The following is a 10918-nucleotide window of genomic DNA, read 5'->3' on the forward strand; positions in this document are numbered from 1 at the left end:
GATCAGGGCAAACAATACCACCTGGTTCACACAGCTAAGGACTCTGTTACTGCCTCGTCAGAGGCTGGGGAGGGGAGCAGAACTCAGCAAGACCGTAAGTTACCAGAAGGGAGGTGGCAGCAAGGTGGGATCACCCTGGGGCAGTAAGTGCTTGCAGCTTTGTCTTTGGCCCTGACGAATAGTTGGAATAGCGCTCAGCTGCCTTGGACCTCAGGATGGTGGCAACCCTCCCCCCACTGTTTGTGGCTGTGGGTTCCAGCGTGGATGCGAGTGGATTATGGTGTCCTGCAACATCACCTCCTCGGAGTGAGAGGCGCTGTAACTTGGAGAAGGGAATGGTATGGTCCACAGACCTCTTTGAAGAGCACAAGATGCAGCACTTGATGACACCCCAGTCCTAATGGCCAAGGTCTGAGCTAGCCTGAGGGTTCTGTTCTCTAAGGATTCGCTCCTAGGTGTCCTTGGGGGAGATTCCTGGAGGTCAGGGCCTTAAAGTCCTTTGCCTGATCCCCTGCCCCAGCCGCCTGGTTCTCCGGCTGGGTTATGGTGCCTTCACTTCAGTCCTCCCACTCCATCACCATCTATGAAGGATCCGCGTCAATGTGACCTCTCAGGGCTTCTTACTCTCGAAGAGGAGGCCCCCACAGACACAGACGTTCCTTAGTGATCACAGCATACCAGGGCAAGTCCTGGCAAATCCTTTCCAGGGATCCCTGCTCCTTGCTTCTGAGAAACACAGAAGGCTGAGCTTTCTATCCTAGCATGCTGCCTAATCTTTGCTGGGTAATTTACAAGATAGGAATAACTCAGTGTGGGAAAACACACTTCTGGAGGCAGGGGAATGGAAAGAATGACCTCTTCAATCCTTTCCAAAAATGAGCAAAAGACATCGGGACACAAAGGTGTAACAGCTGTGAGGGAGTCTGACTGTAAAGTCTTGGGGAATACAATGGGTTAAAGGACACAGAGAGATTTTACCTACAGATAGACAATAGACAATGTAATTTAGAACTCCCCAGACAAAAAAGGGTGGCTCAGAAATTTATAGGGCTTTTTGGTGTCTGGCGACAGTGTATTCCACATTTGGGTCAGATATTGAGTCCGCTTTACAAAGTAACTAGGAATAGATACGAATTTCAGTGGTGTGATTAACAATAATAGACGTTTGATGCCACTAAAAGTCCATTTCAACATGCTTTAGACTTCTGGCCAGTACAACCCAGTGCTGTAGAATTTTGTGTGTTGTAAGAGAATTGTATGCTAACGGATCTCGTGGCAAAAACACAAGGTGAGAGAGTGCCTTTGGGCTTCTGGAATAGGAAATTCTGAGAGGCAGAGAGAAATGACACTACCTTTGAAAAACAATTACTGGCTTGTTACTGGGCTCTGATTGATATGTAATATTTGATTATAGATTGTACTGTAATATTAAGACCTCAAGTGACAATCATGCAATGGGTACAAAGTTCGCCCCAAACCTACAGCATTTAGCAAGTCCAGGAGTCCAACATAATCAAATGAAAATGTTGTATTTAGGACCAAGCCAAACCTGGACCACATGGGGTCGCTGTCTTACATGAAAGGATTTCTATGGAAGGCCTGGAGCAAGAGGATATAATTAAGCACGAGCTAGTTATCTGAATTACCTATAAAATGGGGGAAGTCATTTGACTCTTTTAACTGTGCAAGAAAAACAGCACGCAGTAAATATATAGGATGCACTTGCTATTGAAAAGTGGTTGCAAACAATTCTGTCACAACTAAATTGCTGCCAAGTACTGGGGAAGGTAAAAGTAACCAATCTGCCAAATTATATGCTATTCACCAGATATTAAAGCAAGAGAGTTTAACTGAATGCCTCATATACAGATTCTTGGTTGGTAGCCAGTGGATTGGCCACTTGGCTTCCCCTGTGGATAAAGAATAACTGGCAAATTCTCTCCAGAGAACTATGTGGAAAGGAATTATGGTCTGACATTTGGGAATTGTTTGAGCTACTAATCTTTTAGTAGATTCTCTCAGTCTTCCAAATTCTATGAACAATGCTCTATCTCAGTTACAGATGAACAAACCTAAATCCAAGCAGTAGAAGCTGATCCAGACTCCAGCAACTTAAAAGGTTTGACTTGTGGGCACACCAAAAATGTGGCCAGCTGGGAGCAAGAGCAACATACAGGTGGGCTCAGGATCGAGGCGTTCCCTTGCCTATGGGTCTCATTGAATCTGTTATTTTACAATGTCCGGTTTGTCAACATATTAAGCACAGAAGCTTGGCATATTAGTGGAAGGACAATTGGCACGTGGCAGGCTGCCTGCACAGATATGACAAGTTGATTATATTGGTCCATTAATTCAAGATAAAGGATGCCAATATGTGTGTACTGCTATGGACTCCTATTCTGGACATTCAATGGTAGTTCATTTTGGGAAAGGCAATCAGACTAATACTATTAAAACATTGGAAATAATTAATTTATATTGTGTTTTATTTTATATTCAGGGTGATTAGGGGTCACATTTTAAAGGTAGGTTTATACACGCATTTGCCCATTAACATAATACACAATGGATCTTTCATATTATTATTCTCAAGCTGCTGGTTTGATTGAAAGAATGAATGGTTTGCTTAAACAATTAATTAAACTTGAAGAGGACTCTTATGAAAACTGGAGGACTAACTTGAATACTGCCTTCAACATTTATATAATAGACCTACAGGAGAATCAGAAACTCATTTGATGAGAATGACTATTCCCAACTGACAGATTCATAAAATAGACTTCTATCCTGAGACAACTGAGTATTGTGAAATTAGCCTGGGGCACTCTCTCTTTTCTGGGCTACTCCTGAGGTCGCAGGACTGGATTTGTATCTGTATCTGAACACAGACCTATTAAAAGATTGATGTGTGCTGTTTCAATTGGTATCAGAATTAAAATGCCTCCCAGACACTTTGGATTAATCAAAGAATGCTCCAGTTCGGTTTTCAAAGGGATCTGTGTCCACGGCAGAGTTATAGACCCAGACTACCACGGAGAAATTTGAGTAATTTAACAGAATGAAGGAAAAGATGATCTATTTATTACTAAACATGATCTAATTGCCCAATTTCTGGTTCTTCCATGTGTAACTGGCAAAGGAGAAAAAGGAGAACTTCCAACCTATCTAGCAGTTAGAGGTGATGTAGGGTTTGGATCTGCAAATGCAATACACGCAGTTGGAGCTAAAGTCTGGGTGAAGCAGCTTCACCCAGACTTAGCGGTCCTCCTGTACCCACTGGTGTCACTGTGCAGGGGAAGGATAAGACCGTATTAATGATGATTCCTGGACCGGAAGCGTGGAAATATGTGCCATCAGCCACTATTACTCTCGTGAATTACTCTTGGAATTCTGACTGTAATGTGGATTGTCATTCACACCTCAACCTTCAAGGATATGCTAAAATTAAAAGAAAATTATGAAGAAAGCTATTGAGGAATCTCCAGCTGGAGAAACACAATTTGGACATAAACTCAGGATTAAGTTCACCTGCCCAGCAAACAAGGCCTGTTTTTCTTAACCTTGACGCTCTGTGGACAAAATTTATCTGTTTGCTAGATTAGACAGCACTGGTAAACATATAGCTCAAGTTTTAACTATCAATGCTAAATGGATGCCTATAATGCTAAAGCCCCATGACCTCAACTTGATTTATAACAAAGACTTTTGTACAGTTGTTCAATGACTCAGTAATATTCCAGCTTCACAAAACTAAGTCATTAATTGACATATTTGATTGGACTGTTTGTTCTAAGCATCTATTATATTACCTTGCTCAAAAGGATAATCCCAAGGAATTGTCATGTCTACTAATGTGTGTGCATAGCAAAACTTATTTAGAGAACGGATTGCTAACAATCGTTGAGTGCTTATCCTCGATGGCATTACAAAGTGCACTAAGATGTGCTGCCCAGTAGCACTCTGTCATAACGGTGCAGTTAACACGGTACCGTGTGCCAGTGTCATGTCTTACCTAGTGTATTTGGAGAAGAACATTTGTTGCCTCGTTTCACTGGGAGTTATTTGGGCTTTGATAGCCACAGTCATTGACTGATAGATTGTGACAAGGTTTACCAAGGGACTGCTATGTGGACCAATGTCTCGCATTTGGGAATCCTGCTCATTGGAGAACTCCATCAACTCTTTTGAATGGACTATCTTCCCTAAATCCTATACTACATTGTTTTTTGAAAATGACCCCTCAATTTTTATGTATTTTAAACAATAATGTAGAAACGATTTCTTTGTATCAGATATAAACCTGTTTTTCTGATGCCTGACACATGTTGATCCTTTATATTGGAAAGGGACCACCTATTACTTTCTTTCCATGAGAACTCAGGTGTTGTGAACTCAAATGTTATTCTTTACTCTTTCTGTTCCCAATATTAGTTTTCTCTTAGAAACCTTATGTAATAGTTGTAAGGAACCAAAGAGTTACAAAGTTTCATAGATAAACCTAATTGTAACTTGATAGAACATGCTATTGTTACTACTATTGCTGCCCATAAGTTGATGCATGTAGGAGCTGATATACAAGAGCATACTTCTCATTCGTGGTGGCACTTTTTTGTTACGAAATCCCCTACTGCTCAAAAATTGTTTTCTGCATTGTTTATCCCATGACTTGTTTCTTTGATCACTTTATTTCTATGGACTATCTGGAATCGTCATTTGAGTTAGAGAATTAAGAAGACAGCTCGGGTTATTTTGCCTTATTCCTATGCTCTTCAGCCTAAACAATGCTGAGGCCAACTGTTACGGAAATTAAAATGGAGGGTGTTTTCAGTTTTTAGAAGCAGGAGAGCAGACCTCTCCTTGTTTCTGAGCTGCTTGGACACTAGTGGGATGCTCTGCCCTCCTGCAAGCGCAGCAAGTCAGGCAGCACTTTAGATCGGAAAAGGAGTGGGTCTTGGAATCGCTTAAACCCATAAGGGCCTGGCCTATCCCCAAGGTCTTAAGAAATCCTCTGACTCACAAGGTGAATCAAACACCATTATAAAAGTTAAAGTAAGACCAAGGCTTTATTTTGGGGGCACAAACTGATGATTACATCAGTTTGTGGTCTGGGATTATAAGCAGGAGCCTCTAAAACTACAATTTGAAGTCTCACCCATAGAGTGAACATAGAGCCTGGGACCCTTTCCCAACTGGGACTGCAGATCACTCATAACCAGGGACTTGCCATCGCTGTTCAAGCCTGGATGTAGGTTGTCAGTGCAGTTTGATGATATTTGTGCTGTTACTTTTCTCTATTGTTTCTATTTCTCTTCTTCTGATGACTGTATATTGACATTAAGTCAAATAATCTATAAAAAGCAGAGACATCCCTTTGCTAACAAAGGTCCGAATAGTCAAAGCTATGGTTTCCAGTAGTCATTTGGACCACAAAGAAAGCTGAGCACCGAAGAACTGATGCTTTTGAAGACTCCTGAGAGTTCTTTGAAATGCAGGAAGATTAAGTCAGTCAATCCTAAAGGAAATCAACCCTGAATAGTCATTGGAAGGACTGATGCTGAAGGTGAAACTCCCAATACTTTGGGCCCCTTGATGGGAAGAGCTAACTCATTGGAAGAGACTTTCATGCTGGGGAAGTCTGTAGGCAAGAAGAGAAGTGGGAAACAGAGGATGGGATGGTTAAATAGCATCACTGACTCAATGGACATGAATTTGAGCAAACTCCGAGAGACAGTGGAGGACAAAGGAGCCTGGCTTGCTGCAGTCCATGGGGGTGCAAAGAGTCAGATATGATTGAGTGACCGAACAAAAATAACAATAATCTTCTATCAGTTCAGTTCAGTTCAGTTGCTCAGTCATGTCTGACTCTTTGCAACTCCATGGACTGCAGCACGCCAGGCCTCCCTGTCCATCACCAACTCCTGGAGCTTGTTCAAACTCATGTCCATCACGTCGGTGATACCATCCAACAGTCTCATCCTCTGTCATCCCCTTCTCCTGCTTTCACTCTTTCCCAGCATCAGGGTCTTTTCAAATGAGTCAGTTCTTCCCATCATGTGGCCAAAGTATTGGAATTTCCACTTTAGCATCAGTCTTTCCAACGAATAGTCAGGACTGATTTCCTTTAGGATTGACTGGTTTGATCTCCTTGCAGTCCAAGGGACTCTCAAGAGTCTTCTCCAACACCACAGTTCAAAAGCATCAATTCTTTGGTACTCAGCTTTCTTTATGGTCCAACTCTCACTTCCATACATGACCACTGGAAAAACCATAGCTCTGACCTTTGCCAGAGCTCCTTTGCCGGCAAGTAATGTCTCTACTTTTTTTAATATTCTATGAAGATTTGTCATAACTTTCCTTCCAAGGAGTAAGGGTCTTTTAATTTCATGGCTGCAGTCACCATCTGCAGTGATTTTGGAGCCCCCCAAAATAAAGTCTGTCACTATTTCCATTGTTTCCCCATCTATTTGCCATGAAGTGATGGAACTGGATGCCATGATCTTTGTTTTTTGGATGTTGAGTTTTAAGCCAACTTTTTCACTCTCCTCTTTCACTTTCAATGAGAGGCTCTTTAGTTCCTTTTCACTTTCTGCCATAAGGGTGATGTCATCTGCATGTCTGAGGTTATTGGTTTTTCTCCCTGCAATCTTGATTCCAGCTTGTACTTCATCCAGCCTGGCATTTCGCATGATGTACTCTGCATCTTAGTTAAATAAGCAAGGTGACAATATACAGCCTTGATGTACTCCTTTCCCAATTTTGAACCAGTCTGTTGTTCCATGTCCAATTCTAACTGTTGTTTCTTGACCTGCATACAGATTTCTCAGGAGGTAGGTAAGGTGGTCTGGTATTCACATCTCTTGAAGAATTTTCCAGTGTTTGTTGTGATCCACACAGTCAAAGGCTTTGGCGTAGTCAATAAAGCAGAAGTAGTTATTTTTCTGGAATTCTCTTGTTTTTTTTTTTTTTTCTGTGATCCAATGGATGCTGGCAATTTGATCTCTGGTTCCTTCTTTTCTAAATCCAGCTTGAACATATGGGAGTTCTTGGTTCATGTACTGTTGAAGCCTAGCACGGAGAATTTTGAGCATTATTTTGCTAGTGTGTGAAATGAGTGCAATTGTGCGGTAGTTTGAACATTCTTTGGCATTGCCCTTCTTTGGGATTGGAATGAAAACTAACTTTTGGCCATTGGTGAGTTTTCCAAATTTCCTGGCATATTGAGTGCATCACTTTCACAGCATCATCTTTTAGGATTTGAAATAGCTCAGCTGGAATTCCATCACCTCCACTAGCTTTGTTCATAGTGATGCTTCCTAAGACCTACTTGACTTTGGACTCCAGGATGTCTGGCTCTAGGTGAGTGATCACACCATCATGGTTTTCTGGGTCATTAAAATCTTTTTTGTATAGTTCATCTGTGTAATGTTGCCAACTCTTTTTATTATCTTCTGCTTCTGTTAGGTCCATACCATTTGTGTCCTTTATTGAGCCCATCTTTGCATGAAATGTTCCCTTGGATCTCTAATTTTCTTGAAGAGATCTCTAGTCTTTCCCATTCTATTGTTTTCCTTTATTTCTTTGCATTGTTCACTTAGGAAGGCTTTCTTATGTCTCCTTGCTATTCTTTGGAACTCTGTATTCAGATGGATATATCTTTCCTTTTCTTGTTTGCCTTTGACTTCTTTTCTCAGCTCTTTGTAAGGCCTCGTCAACCATTTTGTAAGGTTTCCTCAGACAATCAACCTTCTATAAGAAACTGAAATTGTTTTATTTGTATGTAATGAGTGGTTTCTTTTGTTAACAAATCCTTTAAACCTATAATGAAAGTAAAACTTTCAGCAAATCCAAAGGCTGCAGGTGGGAGTCTTAACCAGATCAGGGAAATTCTTAGACATCCTTGCGCCCCCAGGTTTCAATTGGGAAGTCTCTGGAAATTATTGTTTTTAAACAGAATGAGATGTCCCCAAAGACAGTTCTTTGGAGAGAGGTCAGGTTGAGGACGTGGGTCTGAACCTGATGGCTGGCCTCTCTTTGCCCTCCAGGATTCACCCTTCCCACAGCCATATGGGCCTTGCTAGTAACTCCAGCCTGTGCCTGCCACTGGCACGGTGTCCTCAAGGTGTCAGGCTTCCATCTAGTGCCTTGGATACTGGGACTGAGAAGGGGGTTCCCTGGTTTGTGGTGAAAGCCCCAGGAGAGTGGTAGGTGGACACAGTACAAGAAAATGAATGCAACAAGCAGCCAGTGAAATTCCCAGGTGGGTATCTGCCAGTTGCAGATTTCCTACCTTACCATGTTCTTTCCCCACATATATAATTACAGCAGAGGAGGCATGCTGCGGCCCACGAATTGAGTCCTGCACACTGCCTGTTTTTGTATCGTCTGCAAACTAAAGATGTTTCCTATTCCCATTTTGTAAATGATTAAAAACATGAAAAGGAAAAGTAAAACTTCATAATGCTGGAAGAAGGTACGAAATTCACATATCAGTGTCCATACATAATGTTTTATTGAAAGACGACTGCATTGTGCATGGTCTACCCATTGGCTGCTCTTATGCTATGAGAGCAGGGTTAAGCACACCTAAAATATATGTGTAATCTGACCTTTTACAGAAATAGTTTCCTGGCCTCTGAATTACAGTAAGGCAGCATTAATTTGGAGTGCTTAAATTTGGAATGTGGGATTATTTAGACTCAGTGTCTGTGATTAATATGGAATAGGAAGTTTTTACATGATTTCTTACTTTGAATATGAAGGATAACATTAAAAATGAAAATTAAAATATCTGTATCTGTCTTGAATCCTGTATCTAGCAGTTATTTATTATTTAATTAGTCCTTAAGTAACTAAAGAATTTTTATGTTTATGGTATTTTCGTTGGCTCCAAAATCACTGTGTATGCTGACTGCAGTCATAAAAGACATTTGCTCCTTGAAAACTATGACAAACGTAGACAGTATAGTAAAAAGCAGAGGCATCACTTTGCTGACAAATTCCATATAATCAAAGCTTCAGTTTTTCTGGTAGTCATGTACAGATGTGAAAACTGGACCATAAAGAAGGCTGAATGCCAAAAAACTGATGCTTTCATATTATGGTGCTGGAGAAGATTTTCAAGAGTCTTGGTCTCTTGAACAGCAAGGAGATCAAACCAGTCAATCCTAAAGGAAATCAACCCTGAATATTCATTGGAGGGACTGTTGCTAAAGCTGAAACTCCAATACTTTGGCCGCCTGATGTGAGGAGCTGACTCATTGGGAAAGACCCTGATGCTGGGAAAGACTGAAGGCAAAAGGAGAAGGGGGAGGCAGAAGAAGAGATGGTTAGAGAGCATCAGCAACTCAATGGACACGAATTTGAGCAAACTCCAGGAGATAGTGGAGGACAGAGGATCCTGGCTTGCTGTGGTCTATGGAGTCACAAAGAATCAGACACGACTTAGCAACTGAACACAGCAATACTACAGATCTGTCGTGCATATTGACGTTTTAGTTAACTCATAACTATTAGTAACTGGTTATTTCTCAGTTTATCACTAGGGTTTTATAGTATATATTATACATTTTTAATATATCCTAAGCTCTAGTATTCTCTAGAATCTGCTTTCAACTGGAAGATCCATTAGTGGCTATCTAATCCGCTTCCACAGAAATGTAGAAGTTTCAGTGTAAAAGCAGAAATGTAGAGTTTTCAGTGACTTATCCAAAGGCACATAATTAGTGGTAACAAATTTTCTTAAAATACTATGGTACCCCTCGCATGACGATTAAGGAAAGAAAAAGCCTGTTTATTGCTTTCAAATTTCATTTGTAATCCATACCTTTTTGTTAAAAGTGAGTGCTTACTCTGGGCCAGGCATTGTTCTAAAGGCTTATTTAGATTTAATTTTCCTTAAGTCTTGGGTAAATATAGCATCCACCTTTTGACTGCTTGCTATGGCTCGGCACTGTGCTGAACAGCCCCCAAACATGATTTCACTTTATCATCATGACAATCCTCTGAAAAGATGTCCCATAGATAAAGAAATAGGTTTAGGGAGGTTAGATAAGTTGCTTACGGTCACTCAGTTAATAAGCGGTGGAAACAGCATTCTTAACTAAAGGTCGCATTCATAAACTACCAATTAAATATAATGTTTTTCTAGTGACATCATCCTACACTGATTTAGTGTTTCTTTGTTTAGAACCAATGATTAAATCATGGTATTACTGAGCTGGAAGGACCTCTAGGTTTTCATTTTTAAAGATTTCAAAGAAGGGAATAAACAGCTTTTCTCAAAAGCCTGTGAAGGCATTTAAATATAAACAGAGTTCTTTTTTCTAAACAAAGTAATATCTTTTTTTTTTTGCTGCAATTCATGCTCATTTTTATAACTTTGGCTAATTGCTGTGGCCCCCACGTTGCCTATAACAGAGGGAGAATTTCCTGGTTCTGTCTCTCACTAGTGAGCTCAGAATTCCAGCTGTCAAGGTTTGGTTTTAATATCACTTGTGTGCTGACGTGCCTTTGTACTCCCTTTGGTGTGCAGAATTTTGTGATCACCATTGTACACAAGCATTCCTCTGTATTTTTATCTGTTTAATTCTCCCTTAGTCCTAAATATTCCATCTTTTGGAACCTTTGGAACTTCACACAGTATATGGAAAATCATTAATTCATGTTCTTGAGGCTGTTTTAAGTTCAATGTCCCAGTTCCCGTGGATCACTAGCTACTCTGATTATTTTCCCTATCTTCATCTGGCTGTCTGGTGTTTACAGTCTCAGTGGGCACACTCCCAATTCTGTTATTTATATCACTGAGAACCAGCTCTAGCACAAACTTAAGTCTAATATTGATGTAGCCTTTCTTGCTGGCCAGATGTTGATTGATTTTAGTACCCGGAGCTGCAGCAAACAAAATTTTTTGTTCCTACTT

This window comes from Bos javanicus, chromosome 29 (assembly GCF_032452875.1).
Source record: "Bos javanicus breed banteng chromosome 29, ARS-OSU_banteng_1.0, whole genome shotgun sequence".
Taxonomy (NCBI): Eukaryota; Metazoa; Chordata; class Mammalia; order Artiodactyla; family Bovidae; genus Bos; species Bos javanicus.